General features: G+C 33.7%; 2 protein-coding genes across 2 annotated transcripts in view; one reads left to right on the plus strand and one right to left on the minus strand.

Moving 5' to 3' along the window:
* Positions 1-19,311, minus strand: part of LOC129218663 (SH3 and multiple ankyrin repeat domains protein 3-like) — a 186,063-nt gene extending 166,752 nt beyond the window's left edge. Inside the window, exon 1 of the mRNA XM_054852985.1 lies at positions 19,104-19,311. The gene's annotated coding sequence lies outside the window, so the exon portion shown is untranslated. The remainder of the gene's footprint in view (positions 1-19,103) is intronic.
* The window catches only part of LOC129218966 (uncharacterized), a 165,227-nt gene that overhangs the window by 29,336 nt on the left and 112,805 nt on the right, over positions 1-23,086 (plus strand). The window lies entirely within an intron of this gene.

The following is a 23,086-nucleotide window of genomic DNA, read 5'->3' on the forward strand; positions in this document are numbered from 1 at the left end:
GTCAGACTCATTATTACGCAACCGGACCAGAAAAAAAAGTAATGCAAATTAGATTATTTAAACGCACTCATTAAAAGCTATTCAATGTTTTTCTTTTGTGTATGTGTATCGGTAGCTTTTTAATCGCTTGGCAAAACTTCTCTTGTGGAGTTATAGGGCGGTAACCATTGAGTCGGAGTCGGGTAGATTTTGAGGTAAAGGAGTCAGAGTTGGGAGTCAAAGGTTTAAAATTTAAAGAGTCGGCGTCCGTCATTTTTTACCGAGTCTGTAAATCTGCCACTGCTTGCGGAGTCCGAGTGATTTTATGGGTAAAGGAGTCAGAAGGCTCTATGCTCCCGAAGTCAGAGTCGGAACCGGTGTCAGTAATTTTTCTTCAGACACCGCAGCCCAGACGTATCAGTTGTTGAAATGAGTTTTGAAGATTTACAAACACAAAATTTAAATACTAGTTTTTTTTGTTTTTTTTTTTTTACGAAAAGTCCTAGACACATTTTAAAAATTCATGGAAATGCAACAAATTGTGGTATAAATATGCGGTTTGCGTAACAATACACAGGTTCAAAAATTGTTTATGACATCGTAAAAAAAAATGAAATTATAAGTAATCGCTGTATCGTCACAATAAAAGGAACGTCATGTGAGGTTGTTAAATCATTTTACTAAACAGAAAGAAATACCTTTCATACCAGAGTTTAATGCGTGTACCGTTCGTGGACACTTGATGAACTTGAGTACCGCTTAGATGTAGTTCGAGCACACACACACAACATACGGTTCACATATTAAACTCTAGTAATGAAAGGTATTGCTTTTGCTTTCTGTTAAATAAAATGATTTAACACCACAAAATACGTTTGTTTTTCGTATTGTGACGATACAGCGATTGCTTAAATTAATTTTCTTTCCTTTTTCTTTCTCTCTCTCTCTTTTTTTTTTTTATGATCTCATAAAAAGTTCTTGAACCTGTGAAGTACTATGGCTTAAACTGCATATTCATGCGAAAATTTGTCGCTTTTTTATAAATTTTTAAAATATGTCAAGGACTTTTCATTATTCCTGTAATATTTAAAGGTTGTTTCTGAAAGTAGTCAAAAGCATTAAACCGAAGTAGAGTTCATCTTCTTCATACAGTTGATATTTAAAGTCTTTGTAGGGTGTTTTGTGCAACAATTGGTGTGTATATTAAAATGGAATGGGTATAATATTAATTAGTTTTATTAAGTATAATTGGTTTAATTAAGTAGACTTTGTTTAATTAATTGGTTTTAACAGATTTTCAATTAGCTGGCAATAAATGGGCTATGCAATTCACTCTCAGAACATAGGCAGTTTACACTGGTCCCTTGTGTTCGCACAAAACATATTTTCACATCAATTAAATTTTAATTTAGTAAAAGGTACATTGTTGAATGAGAACATTTTTTTTAAATCACAATAAAAACAAATAAAATCCGAATAGTTAAATATAAGTTACGCGAAAACAACGTAAAAATGAGAAATAAAAAGTTCACGTTTCTGCACAAATTCCAAAAGAGAAAACCAACGAACAGCTTTTAGTATTTCGGGGGCCATAGTTCTTCAGAAACTTGCAAATATTAGTCGTTCTCTTTAAACCAGAATTCTGAAATATATTTACATTTCCGTACGCATACGTGCTAAAATGAATATTTACATTTTCATACATTTACTGAAATATAAATGAAATCCTCGTTAATTGCACTTTTTTTCTTTACGGAATACCAGTTAAGTACTTTCACAACTGATTTTTTAAAGTTTTTCCCTCATTCTATCTTTACTACAAATATATTTTAGATCGTTGAGACTGAAAATTTCGAATTCTTTCAATCTATTTTTATTTGCACACAACTTAACCCTTTTTGGCTTCGTTTAAAGCCACCATTTTTTCCCCAATGAACTGACATGGTGGCTTCAACAATTGGCTGAAAAAAAAAGGAAAAAAAGAAAAATAGGGCCTCAAACGAAGCCTCCATGTCTTAAAAGGCAAAATAGAAACAGTAGAAATGGCTCAACATGCCAGAAAAACAAAAATCTGTACCTGTTTTAACGCGCATAACTTATCAATAATAATGACACGCCAACACTCGACTACCATTTTTACAATTAAGACTTTTTATTCTGACTGCAAAAAGGTGGAACAGCCCCTCAAAGCACACCTGCTCATTTCAAGGAAAACCGCCCCGAGACTGATCTTAAGGTTATCTAAACGTCTCAGAAATGCCAAGAGGAGCAGCACGACTCTACTACAAATTCTGCGATGCTTGTCTCTTTAGCGCTGGGTGTACCAGTGTTTCAAGAAAAGGCCCCATTTTAAAGCAGAAAGAGCTGGGGAGTCATGAGAGCTCTGATTGGAGCCTGATTAGCAGTTTCAGTAGTAGAGTTTACGGGAGGGGAGGGACACATGGAGCTCGTGCTCTTCCCAGGGGGATGAAATTAAGTTAAACTATCTGTTTAAATATTCTTCAATTTATTTGTAAAAAAAAAGTCAAATTTTTCGAACTATTATTTCAATAAAATTATTTAGCATATTTGAATAAAATCACTTTTCCCCCCTATAGGAATGACATTGAAGTCAAAGATCATTGTGAATTCACTGGTATTTAATTCAAAAATGTACAAAATACCGCGATTTTTCTATTAATATTATTTCCTATATTATTCATCTTCGATGGAATCGGTGATTCACATTAAGAAAGCATAAAAAATATTTTTAAAGAACTTTTTTTTTGAAAAATGGTATTAAAAGTCACGTCTTTTTTATGTTAATTTCCGGTCCCTCTCCAAAAAAATATTTTTGTATATTTTGTGGTTTGTCAAGTATAACTTTTGAATTTTTTGCTAGAGCTTTAACTGAGCGTTACATTGTTTAGTATTCAGTACGTGGGTATTGCCTGCACTCCAAACATGATTGTTAAATACTTAATGTTATACTATTTAAAATGAATGTATTATTAAGTGTTACCTAGAACACATTGCTGGTTTGCCTTAATAATTATGCATTGTATTTCTGGATATATCACCTTTCGTCATGTTGAACACAAAAGGTAAAGGAAAAGAGCAAGAGTGTAGACGTAGCTATAAGACCATATCGTACCCCGGTAAAAGAAGAGACGAAATTAAAAAATTTCGAAAAACGTACATATTATTGATTCAAAGTCTAAACTTAATACTCTTTTCTACCACAAAACTCACAAAGTTAGTATCCATAGCTGGTGCGTGGTGGCGTATGAACGATAAAATCAATAGTAACATAACATTAAAATTTCATAATTTAGATGAAGCTTTTCCTCTAATTCAGGCTACAAAAACCAACGAGTAAACATAGCATCATAATTGCTTTTCGCGTTATGCAGTGATTGAGAATAAATTAGTTAAAAGTAATTATTGTATAAACCTTGATTTTCTTTAATGCTGTTTTTTTTCTTTCTTTTTTTGAGTTATCTCGTTAACGCTATCACTATGTTTTCTGCTCGATTCCACCTTTTAGGACTAACTCTAAAAATAAAGTTTTACTCATATCAATTTTTTACAACTGTTTTATATGCAGAAAATTTTCATAAAAAAGTTGCATTTTTTATTAAAACTTTCTCTTACTTCAACCATCTTCTACTCATTGCATTTGATAATTGCTGTGTGCTTATATTTTATCCCGAAACTAACAAAGTCTGGCTTTATAGATACTATTTTCAGTCGCCTATATTTTATGTTTTGCAGAATAATAAAAATATTTCATTAATTGATGCTATTGATAAAAATCTGTTCTGTGTATACTTTTATGTGGATTCCGGGGAACATTAATTGCGTCCAACATCTCCGATCGAAAGGAATTTCAGAAGCACTTAAGAACATACATGATTTTTTAGTTGAGTCAGTTTTTTCCTAAAACGGGTGTAACGGAGAATATTGCAATTATTCAACACATTATTGGAAAACAAACAGCATTATCTCGTTCCTTTAAAGTGCATTATTATTATCTTGTTCACTGTTGTTTTTCTTGTACAACAGCTTCACCATAGTAAAATATCTATCCGTTAGTATGGTCAATTTGTCGCAATGCAGATTCCTTTTATTGAAGCAAAAAAAAAAAAAAACATATCCAATTTTGAAAAACAATTTGATGTTGCTGATAAATTTTGATTACATAAAAAATAATGCAAACATTTCCTTAATTCAATTCAGCTAAAATAGCGCATTCAACTCTTTGACAATTAAGCGGGGGGGGGGGATATCATTACAGCAAAATTAAGGACTTTTGCAACTAAAACTGCTAAGACTTCGAGAAACCGAAAATGATTGTTCAAAAATTTCCGTACGAATGCTGACTAATTCTTCCTTCTTGGGGAAAACTTATCATTAATTAAAAAATTGGGACTTAAAAAAATAAAAGTACTGCATTCTTTAAGAATCTAAGCTACTACTAAGCCACTCATTTCCTCAACATTTTTCAGAGAGATTAAATAAAAACCGATTTATTTTCTTGTATTGCCTTTGAAATTTTCATGACTTACCAGACGCCGCTTTTAAATGCAAGAGTAAAAGATTTCTTTGGACTTTTACGTGCCTCCACCCTTCAGATTAGGCCGACGAAGGTCATTGTTCCGTTCTTTGTTTAACATGAAGCTATTGCTTTCTTAGCGAGTTACAGGGAAAAGTACACTGAATCCGGCCACTTGTATCAAAAATTTAAGATCCTGTCCGATTAATCCAATATTCCCTGTTAAAATTTCATTCACTCAATATTCAGACTCAAGACTGTGGCCGCAAGGGGAAGGTTTGGAAAAAGCCTCTCTCATTAGAAAAATAAATAAATAAAGCAAATATACAAGTTAGATTTAGTAAATTTTAGCAATAAAATGTTAGCATTCTCCTCTTTACTATTTCTGTCTTTAACATTTTCTCGCTTCGACGGGGAAAATATCATTTGAAAAACTCAATGACAGAAGAAACGGCTGAATGGTTATAGTCAGGTTTGGAAACGTCGAGCATCAAAACAAAATTGTTCATCGCTTTTGTGAGCGGATGAGTTTCTTCTGGTTTCAGCTAGCCGTAGAATGTTACTCCAATAAACAAGTACATTATTTCTTCGGAAAAAATTAATTTTTAAATAAATACCGGTTTTGTTTCGTAGTTATTATTTCGTCCAACTAGGTTAACACTAAATATAGGTTAATAGTTATTGCATCAAACTAGGTTAGTTTACCTTCAACTTGACGTATAATTTATAAAAATAGTCTAAATAAAATATTTTTAAAGTAATTATAAAAGAAAACATTATTTTAGCCAACTTTCAAAAATGCTGCATGGTAGTTAAATAAAGGATTTTTTTCGCGACTAGCTTTTGAAATAAATGAACACATCCGTTATTAAATTTTACAGGTCAAACGATTTATTTTTAATAACCAGAATATATATATATATATATATATATATTTTGATCATATCCGCTTTTTTTTTTTTTTTTAGAAATAATGGATTTCTGCATCTAGCTTGATTGAATAATAGAATGAGTACATAAAATGTCTCAGCTATAAATTGTAATAGTATCAAAATGTATAAAGCGCTGTAGAAATTCTACGAAAAAGCAGATATTTTGTCCCGAACTGCGACAGGTCTATATTTAATTTCAGTTCAATGCTTGTTTCAAGTTTAATCGTGATCCCCCGTGTGGCAAAACATCCGCTGATTAAATAAGCCATTCGGAACGACCGGATATGTTTGTTAAGGGCCGAATTAAAAGTCTCTGGTAGGATGTTGACGGAGTGCGAGTATCTTACCTTTGTAGCTTATTGATAAGGAAATAGTTGACAAAGCAAGTTCAGAACTTTATTTGCCAAAAACCAGTGTGCAAAGTTGTAAGAAAACGTTCACACATGCCACATGCGTTCATACCGATTAGCGGTTACTATACTGCTGAGAGCAGGTAAACGGCAGTATCTGCAGAAATGAGTTTTCGAGATATTTGAAGAAACGCGTGTGGGATTCAGTACTAACAATAGGGAGAGGTTGGAATTAGACGCTTTTTTTCACATTTTTTTTTCAGTAGAAACCAAATAAGCAAGACTGATAATAAAGCTAACATACATCAAATGACAAAGAGGCAAACAAATGAAAAATGAAAATTTTGCAGTTGCTCCCCTTACCTGCTCAACCTGGACTTAATAACCAAAGTGTGGGAAGAGCTGGATTTTGACTTAGATATGTGCTGTACGACTGCAAGTGCACATATTGAACAATTGTAATAAAACTAGGTGAGTTTACCTTCAATATGATGCATTATTTGTTGTACATTTTCCAAATTAAACTGTTAGAATATACCATTGAGACTAGGACATTTATTTACGTAATCTACTTCATACAAGCCAATCACTTAAGTGATGTAACGACATATGGGTGTTTACGAACTCATCTCTGATTTTATATTATATATATATATATATATATATATATATATATATATATATTATATAAATGATGATAAACAATTTCTGTTCGAAACATTTATTTCCGCGTCAATGGAAACTTCGTGAAAATTATTATTTAGCTGGCTACGGAAAAGGCTGCTCAAAAAACAGCTGCACCGAATCAATAACTAACAGAACAATTCCTCCAACCCAGAAAATTTTGTTTCAGTAGAGCATTACAGTCTAAGTTAAAAGATCACGCGAAAGTCATTACTTGACTCTTCATGGAAAGACAAATCCATTGTTCGTAGTTAATGGAATTATGTACACTTCGTGATAAAAAAATCAGTTTTCCACGTGAAAAAAACTCAGTTTTCAGGTAGTTTTTTTTCCGGTATTTTTCATTAGTTATTATAGTGACGGTCAAAGATATGCTCTATGTTAGTGGAGGCAGCCTTGGTTCTGAGGAACCAAGTTTTGTGTCTTGAAAAAGTAATGAGATACAAAAATTTACGTTAACTTTGGAATTTGTGTATTATTTTCCATTTCCTGTTTTAACTAGTTCCTGTTTTAACTTTTTAAAAGTTTCCACTTTGTTACGGCTAATGAGTGAGAAATTTAGCGACAGCAAAACAAGAACGATGACTGCCCTCCCCCTCTCCCTCAAATGTTATAGAACATTCCCCAAGAACGTGTGAGCCCCTCAAAGAAGAGAAAAAGATTATCTAAAATAAAACCTCAAAATAGTTCAGTGATGCAATATGTGCCATGACACATCCTCCCCCTTTCATGAGCACCCATAAGAAAAAGAGTTGAACCAAAGACCCTCTTTGGTTGAACGGTTTGACAATATCATACATGAGCGCTAATGTTCCTTGTGCTTCGCGGTCAAGGCACAATTTGCCTCTTAGCGATGCTGAAAAATGCTGCTGCTACACATAAAGTCATGCAGCATTTATTTGCTACAGGAGCAGCATTTTCAAAAAATTCATGCTTCGTCCGTTAAGCGTTATTTTATAGTATAAATCATAATTACAAGGTGTTATAAAATACGTTCTTGTTTCCAACTTAGTATTCAAAAAGTCTGCACTCCGCATAGTAGAAAAAATTTAAAGTACTGAAAATAAAATAAACTAATAAATAACTAATAAATATATAAAATAAACTAATAATAAAAACAATGCAATTAATAAAACTGCTAAAATAAATTAACACTATACTCCTTCCCTTAAGTACAAAATCCACAAACAGAAACATAAAAATTAACTACCAGGGACTAACGGGGTTACCAAGAGCCAAGGCGATAAATAAATAATCTGATGATAGGCATTTCAAACTGAACTGAACATAACCTATTACTTAAAGCATGTATCATACGGAACGAAATATACACCTTAATAGTTAGTTCTCAAATGAATTTTCGAACTAGGGCATCATTTCAAACTATTTTAAACATAGTTAACATAACCATGCAGATTGAAGAGTACTCCATTTTTTTCTGTTGAAGACCATGTGTATGACGTTTAAAATCATTCAACTTGAACGAAACCATCATTCGATCAATCCGATACCAGAACGCAATTTATTTTGCCCGCTCAAAGAGAAACGGAAGCAATGATTGTGATCGCCCAAATAGAAATGCATGCGATATGGAATCATTCAAGGTTGGGACATTAAATTATTCGTTCATGGCAAAAAGATAACAATAATGATTTTACAAGGGGAAATTCAAAATCTCGCCGAACTCACGAGTGGAGAATATATGGTATGATGAAGAAACAAAACAAAACATCTGAAAATAATTAACTGTCAACCAGTGGCCCCCAGATGGGAGGTGACGGTAATCCCTTGTGACCTCCAAAACAATTTCTTAGTTGGCAATTTTGTCTGACGATTCGGCAAACTTTAGAGTTCTATTCGGCAAAAATTATCATATCATCATTCGGAGATATTTGGAGTTCTTTTCGGAAAAAATATAATCATTTGGCAAAATTTGGAATTTTAATCAGCAATTTGAGAATTTCCGCCCTCCCAAAAATTTAAATTCGTGAAACTCCTGCAGTCAACATTATGCACATAAACTCCGCGACATATATATTGTGTTTACAGGAGGATAGACCATTCTAATATAGTTTAAGTGTACCTATATTTTTATCAAAAATCAACTATCACAAATTTGTTCATTGAAATAATGTGTGTAAAATTTGACAGAGATTATTCTTGCAGTGATGTTAATGGTACTTTTAGATGTTATTAATTTGTTAAAGCTGTGCGATATCTTTCAAAAAAACACTAGCGGCAATACACACTCGACGACTTGATGTAATGGCACACAAATAAATGTAAGTTAAAACAATTATGGCCGTTGGAATTTTGACAAAAAATGATTTTTCTATTTAAAACTCCACTTTTTGTTACACCTCGATGTGTATGAGTTAAATTTTCAAACAAGAAAAATTGAAAATTGTGTAGTTTGACCAGTGAATGAACACTTACAGGCACAATTTCATTTTTTGAAATTTACAATATCATTAAAAACTAGTATTTGGTACATAATATTAAAAGCGTTTTTACTGATTAACTGTTAACGAAAACTTGATAAATCTCACTGTTTCTGGATTTTTTGGAAGTTTAAAATGAAAAAAAGGGCAGCAGATCAGTAAAAGAGCGAGTCTAACCAGTGGAAAAACAGGTCTTAGCCATTTCCAATTTGGAATGGTATAAAAAGAAACTACTGTCGTCAATTCATCAAAGAAAAAAAATTTTTTGAAGCTTAATTTTTTTTAAAAAAATACGAACTATCCATTCACTGCGGCGATTTCATTCACTGGTCTTTATGAGCGGAAGTTTTGGCCCACACTTTTCCAAGAAAGATAGGTTAGTTCAAGTTCGACCAATGAATGAACAGTCGAATTTAGATATTTACAAAAATAATTTTACAAAAAAATGTTTCAAAAGTGTTTTTTCGATGAATAGAAAAAGTAACCTTTAAAACAGACATCCATACATACTAGGAATCCTCCATACATAATTCCAAAAAGAAAATGACTAGAAGATGTTAAGCTTGTTCACTGTTTATACGTGTTCATTCACTTGTTTGCTGCACTACTTTTTATTCAAATAATTGCCCTACTGCGGGGGTCACCAATTTACGGCCCGAGAACAGATTTTGTCCGGCCCTCGGGAAGCTTGCGAACTGAATAAAAAAAAACTCGTTTTTTGATTATATATTTCCTTTTAAGCAATTTTAAAGAAAAATAAGACCAGAAAATCTCAAAAACCACCATACAGCGCTCAGTAAAAAAAAAAAAAAAAAATCGTGTGTATAAGGGTAGAGGGGCGACAAGCGCTAACTTGGTCATCTGAACTGAAAAATTGGAGGTTAGAGGGATCCCTACCCCCTGGCCTCCAAATATTTGCAATGTGGCCCTTGGCTAAAAAAAGCTGGAGAACCCTGTCCTACAGAACACCTGAAGGAGTTTGTTTTCTCTATTGAAGGAGTTTGTTTTTGTTGGATCTAAGTTTTGAAGTCTGAGTCTAAAACAAAATGTAACAAACGTTTTGCAAACGCAATCCAATTTCGACTGAAAGTAATTTTTCAGTGACGGCGATATACTTAGAATCAAGTTACAAAAATATTAACTTCGCTATGATAAATTGAATGGGATACAAGGCTGATAATGTAAAGAAATTTTACCTCTTCTTTCGAACAATCATGGACTAGTTATCGATTTCGCTCTATTGAGGTTCATGCTCAGATGATCCATTTTTAATATTCGCTGTTTTAAAACTGGAAGATTTTTTTTCAGACGATTATCTGAAAATGGTAACGCATGTATCCTAACCACTGACGCGGCAAGCTTTTTCCCACGTGGCCAAAAGGTACTTTACAGAAACCGAACATAAAATGTTAAGGATTGGATATAAGACTGTGTATTAAATATCCAAAGTAAATAAATTATTTTTATAACACATGAGAAAACTTCCTCTGCTTCCTAAATTGCTTCAAACTATCCAGCCTTGGAATATTTCACCTTCCACAAATTTGAACATGCCTCAGGTCCGTTGCAATTTTATCAAACTAGGGCTGATAGTTTTCTTTTTAATTTAGTTATTTTATCAGGGTTGACGTAGATTCAGGTCGTTTAGCATTATATTAAACAAAGTGGCGAAATGAAAATTGAAAATGCAAAGTTACATAAAAAAAGACAAAGAGATAACAATTGATTGCTTGAAATTCAAACATTTGGAAAGTACCCAGTCTCATCATATCAACCCTTTTTAAAGTGAAATCGTTCGCGAATGCTAGGTGCGTTTTTCGAGCCTCGTATGCTTCTAATAAGATAGCAATAAAATGAGATTAAGGATTTTTTTTTTCCTTTTCCACAAGTCTAGCAAATTTTAAAAACCAAAAATTGCACGTTTTGCTAGTTTTTTCCCTCCTTTAAGTAACCTTAGTAGTAAAATGTTAAAACAGTCAAAAAGTTTTTTTTAGCTTCTCTTAAATGTGTTAAAAATTGTTTCCCAAACAGCGTCTAAGAAGCGCTAGAGCAGTGTTCAAACGAGATTATTGTTAAATTAATAGAGAAAGTACACTTAATGCTTGACATCAGTCATTGTTACTCTGGATAATATGAACATTTTATACATTCCCATCTAATGTTTAAAAAACATGTTGAAATGTTATAAAAACATGCATATAAATAGCATAAGCTTACTTTAAAAAACGTGTTTCAAAAGCATATTCATCGCGCATTTTTTAAAATGGTTTACTAAGTAAAAATATTGAGTGATAGGCAGGGCTCAATTTTCCAATAGGCAGAGTAAGCAGTTACCTAGGGCGGCAAAATTTTCAGGGGCGGCAAATTTTGCTTTAACCACACATTTTTTAACTGATTTTTTTTTTATTCTTGAAAGCAAAATATTAGCATTCTGGACACAGGCAATTTTTTCTTGTAATTTAATAACGATTACTTTCACACACCTTTTGAAAATCAAATGTTCTTTATTTTTCAATCATGGTAATTGATCAGCGTAAAATAGTAAGTGAAAACGAAAAGCGGGTGTCGATTTCAGAAAGTGTCGTGGCGTTTATTCAGAAGTCGCAACAAGATTGGAGTTTGGCTAAGATTTTGAGTGTTAAACTAAAGTTTATTCAGTATTGGTTTCTTGAGTGATTGACGTTTATTTTCTTTTCTACATTATTAATATTGAAAAATTGTTTACTGTCATTATTAAGTCTCGGATGCAAATGAAAATCAGTGACGATCGAAAAAGGCTAAATGATTTTAAATAAAGGAAACATGTTAAATTAAAAACCGAAGAACGAAAAAAAAAAAGTCTTCAAAATTTTTTTTAACGAGATATATTTTTTTCAAATGGGCAGTTTTCAGAAATGGAAACTTACGACTCTTTGCAAAGTAATCCAGTTACAATTTACTAATGAAATACCATCGAACGCTGTTACCTCCCATCGGGGCGCCCCTGAATGTGAAACGTCATCATTTTTTCATAGACTTGACAGTTTAAATTTTGGGAACACTTTTTTGCGTGTTTTTGAGTTTTTGCTTCTTTTAGGGGGGGGGGGCATATTTCAAATCTGCCTAGGGGTGGCATGGAGCTAAATTCGGCTCTGGTGACAGGGGGGGGTACCCATGGTATTCATTCACTTCATTAAACTAACACGAGTTTTCAATTCTTCTGTGTGTAACAACTATTGGTAAAATCTTACGAAACATTAGTTTCCCGGAGATTACTCAAATGGAGAAAGATAGTTCTCAAAACATATGGAAATTTGCTTATTTCCAGTGAATTCATAACATTATGCGTTATTTCTCGCTGACAGAGCAATAAGTTTTCCCTATTCCAGAATTTGCAGCACTAGCAAAAATGGAGCTACTAAATCTTTTTAAAGACTCAAAATGTGCCTTCGCGGCAATCCTTAAACCTGGAATCTAATTCTAGTATGCTAGAGAAGAAGAAGGTATTGAAGAGAGTAAGTTGAGTCACAGGTAAACAAAGATTCCTCTCACGTGCTTCTTATTGCAACATCAACAAAAACTTAAGGCAAATAGTTTTGCTTTTACATGCACTTGGATCTTTGTGAATGCCAAACATTAAATTCTTGCAACAACAAGTGCAGATTGCCTTCAAAGCAGTCGTTTAACCGTGAATCGAATGTAGCAAGTCAGTAATACGGTACTGAAGAAAGTAAGTTGAGCCATAGGTAAATAAACATACATATTCCTCTCACGTGCTACTTATTGCAACATCAACAAAAACGGAAGAAATATATTTTTGCATGAACATGCACTTGGATCTTTGTGAATGCCAAATATTAAATTTGTGAAACAACAACAGGTGCATAAGGCAAGCATTTTTTTTTTTTCAAATTGATCTTTGTGAATGCTCAATATTAAATCCTTGCAGCAACAGCAGAAACATAAGGAAAATCATTTTTTTTTTGATCTATATGCACTTTGATCTTTTGTGTACGTTATTCAACTCCTGCGGGATTAACAAATTAATATGAAAAATAATGTCTTATAACTTTTATTTCCGTAACTTTAACTTCGGATAAACTTATCTCCGAGAATACCAAATATTAAGCTTTTGCAACAACAAACGCAGAAGGGAAATAATTTTGAATTCACATACTTTCCATCTACACTACATATCTTTCTGAACGACAAATATATTTAATCCTCAGACCTACGGTAGGAAATGTAATAGCGCACATGCATTAAAATCTCTCTTTCTGAAAATGTCTAGCGCGGATGGTAGGGAGAGAGCTGCAGTGTACTAGTAATATTGTACAATATATTTTTTTAAGCAGGAGTTTTTGTATTTTATTGTAGGACTAAATAAAGTAATGCATATTCTGGAAAGTAAGAAAAAAAAAGTTTACTACAGAAGTCGAATCTTAAAAAAAGTAACACGTTAACCCCATAAACCAATCTCAATTTAATTCAGAAAATGTAGTTTAATTTCATCCCTGTTCACAAAGAAAAAGGGGACCAACCATTATCAAACTACTTTTTTGTCACTAGTTCATTTTCAATGACTGCACAAAACGATCTTCTGATTGATAAGTAGACTAAAAACTCACTATTGTTTTCGGTAAGGTGACAATGCACTCCTGAATTTCCCGGCACAGTCACACGACGGCGTGCACAGAAATTTTGGGGCCCGTCACAAATTTTTCCGGCCCCCCTCCATATTGTTTACCCCTATATTTCACGCCTAGTTTTAAAAATATTGGGCCCCCTTCAGGCTCGGGCCAACAAGTGTCCCTTCTCCCCTCCCCCCTGGGCACAATACCGAATTTTCAGTCCCACTCTCAATATATTGCAACTCGTTTTTTGGTCCCGAATTAATAGCATTTGTCGCGCAAAACAGTAGTGATATTGATTAGTTATACTAAAGCTGCAATGCGAGTATGTGAGGGTCGAGTTTTGGTAGTGCGAGTTGGGATCGGTACGCGAGTTTTTAGAGTTGTGAAGCGGCAGGTTAAAAAAAAAAAATGCACACTTTGAAATGTTATGAAGTGAATTTTCACGAAAATTGCATGGACATCATATAAAAAGATCAAAAAAGAACAACGTGTTATGAGAAATATAAATTCAAAGAAATATAAGTCATCCACATAATAAGGGTTGCAAATTTGATATTTTGTTTAAAACTGAATACTTCGTCTTCATTCACTTTTTACTTATAGGGGAAAATATAGATTAACAGTTCTCTTTTCACAAACTGACCTACGAACCACCTCCCCTACAATAACAATAATGATGAACAAATATATATAAAAAAATGTCGTCTCGAATTACGAAATATCGTCACCTTACTATAGGATGGTTTCATATTAACAACATTACCTATGACTTTTTTAGGAAATCTTTATCTTTACTAATAATAAAGCTAAAAGTATGTGTCTCTAGATGTCTGTGTGTTTGAACGTTAGTTACGCGCATAGCTCCAAGACCGTTCTGCCTATTTTCATGAAATTTGGCACAAAATCGTAGCATAGGGATGAGCACCTCGAACGAGACCCACGTGATAACAGGCCAGACAACTCCTCCCCCCCCCCGCTTCGTTACGCCACCAGTTGTCGATCTATGAACTTGGCGCGAAACTTTGAAAGCAGTGCAGTTTACAAGTAAGCAGTAGTGTTGCTTGCTCTGGTTGATATAGATGAAATAGGAAATATGTAACTTCGGATGCACATTTTTGAATACAATTCTGTTGGATTTATCTCTTCCTTTCCACGTACCGGAATGTAGAAGCAATTAAAAAATATATATATAATATAATTCTTAAGTGTCTGCTGAGTGAAAGCGAGTCAGCGATTTCCGCTTCCGAACAACCTGCATGTGAGGAAAAAAGCTGGGCGCCTCATGGAATAAATTTTAAAGTTCGGAGGTAAGTACTTTTCTCAGATAAACAAATTTACATTTTATACAGTTAAGATTACTTACGTTTTCCTCCATTACACAAACAAATGTCCGTTTTCTTTCTTATATCTTTGTCTGTAATTTGTAATTTCAGTAAACTGCTTTAATAATTGAAACGGTTAACTTGCAACTTTTTATTTCTTTATTTTTTCAACTTTGTATATGCATTTATTCGAAATGGATTTTCCAAGCTGACAATATACATATGTCAAAATTTTCTGCAAATATACTTGTTGCTATCAGAAGCAACGTAACTTGGTGTTGATATTCAGTTAATATGTAAACAAGTTTATTGAAACAGGCTTTTAACTGAACTAATCTTATATTTTCTGTTTCGATTAAATTTTTTCATACGCTAGCATGTGTTATTTTGATCTAAAAACATTCCTTGATGGGTTTTCGTAGTTCTGAAGTAGAAGATTAGATTTGAACACCGGAGGTCGTGGGTTCGATACTCAAACATTTCTCCCCAACTACGCCCCTGCAATGTTATTCAAACAAGCTGGTTCTGTACGTAAATTTAAAAAAATATATATGTTTTTTTTTTCACTGTTGTCTTTAAGTTTTATGATATTTATGCACACATTGCGGTTAAGTTAACGGTATTCATAATTTCTGGGCTTGCGAAAGATTAATTTTGAGCAGTGGATACACAACGTGTTTTTGCCAAATGCTCTATGCTTAATTATTTACGCTTAAAAAGGGCAAAATGTCTTGAACTACATATTTTTTGAACTCCTTGGGTTTTCTGTTAATAAGCTTTCAGGAACTCTGAAACTGTGACATGAATTGAATTAAATGGCTGTCTATAAAGTATGTTGCAAAATTTTGAACAAATCCCCCCCCCCCCCTCCTTCTTGTTACATGTAACGCTGTTCAACATGAGCATATTGTTATAAACAACGCGTGATGTCACTTCTTGTTATCCCCTCCCTTCCCCCTGTCACAAAACTGTCACATTGAATTCCTAAAAGACATACTCAGCAAAATGTTGATCTAAATTTAACATATACAGTAAAACCTGTAAAGTTGACCACCCTTGTAAGTTGACCACCTGTCTATGTTGACCGCTTTTGTCAGGAACGCTTTGTGCTATAAGTTTTGCATAAAAAGGCTCCAAAAAGAAAGTTAGCTGAACTTGAGATTAATAAAAAGTATGATAGATTAAAATTAACTGGAAAAAAACAGAGAATATTAGCTGGCATATATGGAATTTCTAAAACTAAAGTGTCTAATATACTTAAAAACAAGGAAAAACTAACAAAATTATTTGAATAGTATTTTTAATTATTGTTTCACTTTCAATAATGTTAAACAATGAAAGTGAGTTGAACAGAAAGAGTAAGGGTGAATTCCTCAAAAAATGAATACATGTTGCAAGAAATGACAAAAAAATTTAAAAAAAAATATTACCGCCCTTTATAAGTTGACCACCTGTCTAAGTTGACCGCCAAAGTACTGCACCGTGAGTGGTCAACTTACACAGGTTTCACTGTATGAGGTTTTAAGTATTAAAAAAAGTTTCTAAAATGGTCATTCTATGAAAAGTTTTTTGAAAAAGGTTACTTTGTCATCAATTAATGCTTTTTAAAATAATTTTTCAAAAGCCTAAAATGATGAACTATTAAAGACCCCCCCCCCCCCACACACACAAGAATCATTAGCAGCAGAAAAAGTTGAAAATGGAAAAAAAGCCGAATTCCAAAAAAAAAAAAGGCTGTTTAGATATTGAATACATTTTTTTGATGTACAACATACAGTATTCATGATGTTGTATAATTCATTCTTTAATTAACGTTTTTCAAGTTGAATTCTTGTGTAATTTTTCGAGAGTGCCCACCGAAGGGGGGGGGGTCGGAATCATAGTCTCATAATAATGATAGCTTTTCAACGGCTATAGTTATAAATAACTGTGCCCTTGAAATTTTAAGGGAGATGGAGATCTTTTTTTTTTTTTTTTTTTTGAAGTTTTCATAATTGAAGGGGGTAGGGCACCGTCTACTTTGGGGGATGGCACCCAAGCATTCACGTCTTTTTAAAAGCATAAATTTTCTCAGCTAAGTTAACATTAATAATCTGGTATTATGTACTTGAATTTGATGTTATGTCTTTGAAACATATTGCAGTCATGTTTCCCGTTTATTTAAGTAAAAATGTTTATTTATGTTTTAAAATTTCATTTAATTCTTATTCAAATACAATAGTAAAATTATTTTTTGTTTTGATGTAATTGTAAAATGAAAGTTCATTTATTTATTTGTATACTTCTTAAGACTTAATGTTTCATTACAATATACGAGTAGTTAAAATGCGATTAGTTAAAAAAAAATTTCTAATGAAAAATAAAACTGTGTTTATTTATCACTTTGTTTTAACATGATTGTAAAATAAAATCGTGTTCAGTTATTTGAATACTTTGTAAGACTTATAAATGTTTTTACGTAAAATACTATGAATTAAGCTCAGTGTATTTTTTAATGTATGATTATCGGTTCCTTTTTATGTTTTCAAATGAAAAAGTAGAACTTTTAATGCTGCTAAAATAATAGAAGACAATAATAAATAAACCAAATAGTTTTATTTAACCAAAATACTAATTGAAGTGCTCACTTCCCGATATCATTGTGGATCGACAAACGATGACGTCATTTGCTAGTTGGATGGCCTTCCTATCTCGAAGGCCTCGCCTCGAAGCGATTGTTTGAAAATATAACTTTTTCCTTTTTTTTTTCAATTTTATGCCCGTTTTACCGAGCGAATTACCATAACATGGACGTGCAAAATAACATAGCATATTGGAGAGAATTTCATCATTCATGTGTAAATATACAGGTGAAACAAATGACCTTTTAATTTTCTACTACAGGCAAAGCCGTGCGGGTACCGCTAATAAAAAATAAAAGAGTACACTACGTGAAATTTTGCAAAGTAATAGCACAATGTCCTTCCCTTTAAAACAGTCATCTCTTTTCGTACAATCTTCCAAAACTAGTCTCAAAAAGAATATCAATAACTCAACAAAACCCTCATGGCCGTGAAAATGAGAAAACCGACGAGAGTTAATTAAAAATACATTAAAGGTTACACAAAAGTAATGTTCTAGCTGACGTTAACGTGTAAGAATTCAATTCAAAATGAGAACTATTTCTGAGGGAAATCCAACTCAAGTCACTTAAACTGGAAAATCCTACAAAAAGCATTGTTTTCATTTATTAATTCATAACACCTACGTAAATATGGTCAGTTTGTTTAAAATACATGAAGGCTACAACAATTACAACAAAAGAAATATTCCGACTGACATGTAGAAAATCAAAACAAAACGAGAACTATTTTTACGGGATATTCAACTTAAGTGACTTAACCCAACTTGAGAATCGTACAAAATTTTTATTTTCAACTCATAACATCTACGTAAATATGCTCAGTTTTTCTTAAGCACATCGAGGTTAAAACAATTACAAGGAAAGAAATATTCCTGCTAACATTTAAGAAAACAAAACAAGAACTATTTTTTGGGTTTGTCCAACTCAAGTCACTAACCAACTTGATAATTCTACAAAAAGCGTAGTTTTTATCTATTAACACAAAACATCTACGTAAATATGCTCAGTTTGTTTAAAATACATGAAAACTAAAACAATTTCCGCAAAAGAAATATTCCGGCTGACATGCAGAAAACCAAAACAAAACAAGAACTATTTTTTATGGGGTATCCAACACAAGTCACTTAAACAAACTAGAGAATTGCGAATTCTGCTTTTATTAAGTAATATCATGTACATAAATACGGTCAGTTTGCTTATTTTCTTCATACTATTTAAAAAAGCTTTTTATGTGCGTGATAAAAGACAAGCTTAGAATTTTTTAAAGATTATTTTAGAACGAAGAAAAAACTAATGCCTCAAATTACCAGTATTTTCGGAAAACATGTTGTTGCGAACTTTAATAAATAGGGAATGGAAAACATCAACGATCTCATCGGCATTTTTGTTTTAAAAAAAAAGTGAAAGATCTGCAAAATTGTTCAAAAACATAAAATCAATCGCTTGGCAAATTCCAACTAGGAGCGAAAATGTGTCTAAGAACTTAAATCGGAATGTGTTCCTCTGACAGGTTCCCCTTTCTGTTTGGGCCTCATGGAATGGATTTCACTTTCTATCCAGCTGAAAGTTCACTGACGCTCCTCGTTTCGAAAGCGAGAGTTCAAAAAGAGCGAATTTGCACTTACCGCTTTTTTGAGATTAGATCCACAAGCTCGCAGCTGTTTTAAATCCTGCGATTCGTACATTCCCGACAAATCAGTTTCTGACACTTCACAGCGATCCCCATCCTGTAACAGATTAGAGGGGAAAATACACTTTTTTTTCTCTCCACTTGTTTCGATCGTAGTCACTTTTTAAAAGCTAGCTCTAGACGCGTAAGGTCAGTGATTCCGGCACCACAGAAATCCACATGTCTTTTCACAACTCGCCGTGGACTCGCCGCGAGTTACACCCGTACGCGTCGACTGGCGTAAACCCCACTCGCCGATAAGTCTGGCGTACAATTCTGGCTGGCAAACACCACGATCGACCCGCCTCCGCGGATCGGTCCATTTCGCTCAGAGGGGCGAGAGCAGTACTTACGCGGATGGATAAGAAAAGAGGAACGTAAACAAAACAAGAACAGAGAGATGATCAGATGTGCGTGAGTTGTGAAGTGAACTTTCGAGTACTTTTTTTAAAGACTGGAAATGCACATTTCAATCGATCTTGGTTATATTAACAATTAATTGCAAGAGTCGATTTTTACATATTCTTGTATTTCTTAAATTGAGTAGCTGTATAAATTCAGTGCTGGTAGCAAATTAGGGGCCAAAAAGAGAAATTTGTACCTTATCCCTTTATTTTTCAGAATTACTTTGAAATTAAATGAATCAAGAGGTTGAAATTTGGTGTTAACTTCATGCGAGTATATAACCTATTGTAGCACAAGACGAACAATAGGAAATCGGATACTTTTAGGTAACAGTTATATGCAGCGCAAAACATCTTAGAATTGAATGCAAAAACTCAGCAAAAGATTAATTGACATTTTGGTTGAGGAACTTCCTCTGTTCATACAATGTTCCGCAAGACAGAGTCCGAATTCGTCTCTCACACCTAAAATCGTCGTTTCTGGAACTTCAGTTTTGAAAAATTTCTGGGAGAAAGTCTTGAAATCCCAATCCTTCCCCTAAACGTCAGAGATGACATAATTTGCGTTTCTAGGACTTAATTTCCAAAAATATTCCGGGGAAAAAATAATGAACGCTATCCTGTCTTCCAACTTCATGAAAAACAATGTACAATTCCAATTTTCAAAAATATCCCCTATCTACATAATTCAAGCTTGTATAAATTTCGATCCTTATTTTAAAAAAATCTGGGCTGAGAGGAGGATCCTGGGGTCCACTCCCCTTAGTTATCAAATATACCCTACTATTGTGTTTTTAAGACATTAATTTCGAAAATTTTCTAGTTAGTAAACCCAATCTTCATCTGACACATCATTAAAGCAAATCTAAAATTACGTTTTTAGAGTTTCAATTTCAAAAAAAAATCCCGAAGAAACTTTTCTGAACCAAAACCTTCTCGTAACGGAATCAAAGATGGCATACGATTGTGTTTTGGGGGCTTTCAGTTCAAAACATTTCCGTAGGCGAGTCCCGAACCCCCCATCCCTCTTCATCAACGGTGGCCTACAAATGCGTTTTTAGGACTTTATTTTTGAAGAATTAAAGAGAGTCCCTATCCATCCCCGCCTTCCACCGGTAAATACCGTCAAAAACTTCTTCGAGCTTGTACCCTTCACACAAATAAAGGTCCTTGAACACTCTCTTCCTTCAAACATCACCAGAGATAGTCTGAATTGCCTTTTTAGGACTTCAGTTTAAAATTTTAATTATCTTTTTTTTTCAAATCCTTTTCCCTGGGGAGGACTCCTGGACCTCGTTTTTTCTTCACAAATGTTACACTTATGACAATAGGTTGTTGTTGATTATCTTTCTTCACTTTTTAAAACAGTTATCATGTTTATATTCTAGTAATGCTCCCCCCCCCCCCAAAAAAAAAGAAACTCAAAAGCTTTACATACTCATTTCTTGTTATTACACATGTTCAAAATAAATTGAAGGGCTGCCAATTTCAGCGGCTTCGACCACATCACTGTCTTGTTAAAAAAAATGCCTTTTTTTCTTTTCAATGAAAATTAAAGCGGGTGAAAGATATTTTACGCTAATTCTTTACTCAAGGGTGGCTACCAAAGGAAGGGGGGGGTGTACAGACTACGCCATTGAAATCTTTAGGGGGGGTTTCTGGGGTATTTTTTTCTCTTCTAGAGAGAGAGGTGCTAATGTTTTTGTGGGGTTTTCGTGGTATCGGGGGGGTCGGGGGGGGGCATTCTCGCTCTAGGAGGAAATAGGCACCCCTGCTTTACTTGTGACTGGTAAAGTTAAGGAACACTATCAAGCTTGTAAAGTAGATAGTAGATAATTTTTTCCAGTGGAACGACAACTTTAAAACAAGTTTAAATTTATCTTATTATTGGTGATGAAAGCAGGACCACACCACTTAAGGGAGCCAGGATGTGGCAATTGACTCTCCTGGTGCTTAAAAAAAAGTTTTTACATGTGCGTGCAATGGTTTAGTGTGGTAGGGGAGGGAGACGCGGAAGAACGCCGCTCCGCTACCCGAAATATTTGGTTTTTTATTGTAAAAACCATGCAAATCTAATGAATGTAAAGTGATTTCAAACCACCTTTTTTTTTTTTTGCGAGTCCCCTAAACTCAAGGTGAGTTGCCCCAAACATTTTTTCCAACTGTTGTATAAGTAGGTAGGGTTTATGTTGCTTTTCGGAAAAAAAAGTATTAAATATAACTATGCCGTGGAAAGGTAAAGCGTAGTATCTGCAAATTTTTCTTTCTTTTTTTTTTTTTTTTGGCATTTTAGTAATTTACTGTTCTTTAGCTTTTGTGTATAAGCTTGCTCATTTGGTTTTCAGCTGAAAATTAAGCGTGAAAAGAACGTCATAATCCAACGTTTCATTTTATGGAATGCAAAACGTTTCTTCAAATATCTTAAAAATACATTTCTGCAGAAACTGCGCTTTAACTTCCCACGGCAGAATTGAGCTTTTCCCCTGTAAAAGTTTGAAGGGACGGACAGGATAAAAATATATTTCAGCATTTTACTGTACTTTAAGTACATATTACTTCACTACTTTAAGTGTTAGTTATTATTGTTGAAATATTTTTAAGTGCCTCTTAATATAGTTCTTATAAGTATTAATAATGAGCATTTTTTCCGGTTCAATGCAGAGTCATTTTTTTTTACTTTAGACAGGATAAATTAAAAAAAAAAAAAAACTAATTAAGAAAATTTAATTCGCAGATCAATATTAAATAGATATAGAAAAATAAAATGAAAAAAGCATGTCGAAAGGGGGGGGGAATATGCTACTGATTCTGACAAATATGGTACTGAACAAAATGATTAAAGCATCGAAAATTGGCACCAGGAACATTTGATGTACTTAAATCTTGTACAGTTATTGCAACGGTCAACCTTCTGCGAAAAACAAAATTGCAAACGTGTTTCAAATGGAGGTGACCCAATTTGTAATAACTCAGACTTGTACTAGGCATATTGTATGATGTACATTTGTATGGAGCAACAAGTATTGTCTAATTGTCTTCTGTTATTCCACTTCTTATTTTAAATAAAATTTCGCATATACTACCGAGGCTCCCTGCCTCCCCCCCCCCCCGCTCGCCCCCTCTCGCTACAAGTGGTGGCTCAATGCCACCTGCGGTGGGTGATAATTGATGCTTTTAATGCTTTCCAGTGTATCAGAATATCCTCAGAACTGGACGTCCAGCCTCCTTGAGTCTCTAGGAGTGAGACAGGGCGGAATCACTAACTTTGGATGTCCTGTATCGACGGTATCAGTACTGACAAGATAGATATTGCCAGTCCAGAGGAGATAGGGTTACAGACACACAGATGCGCACAGAAATTTATGGTATAAATATTGTTTCAGATACATTCCTGATACACTTAGAAAAATATCCTTCAGTGGTAACAGTATTATGTTGCTTCTAATACATCATGTCCACATGGTCAGCACCTAGCTTCTCAAAGGTTTTATTCCGGAGTACCCATCATCCCAAGAGCGATGGCGCACCCTCTAAA

This window comes from Uloborus diversus, chromosome 3, assembly GCF_026930045.1.
Source record: "Uloborus diversus isolate 005 chromosome 3, Udiv.v.3.1, whole genome shotgun sequence".
Classification (NCBI taxonomy): Eukaryota; Metazoa; Arthropoda; class Arachnida; order Araneae; family Uloboridae; genus Uloborus; species Uloborus diversus.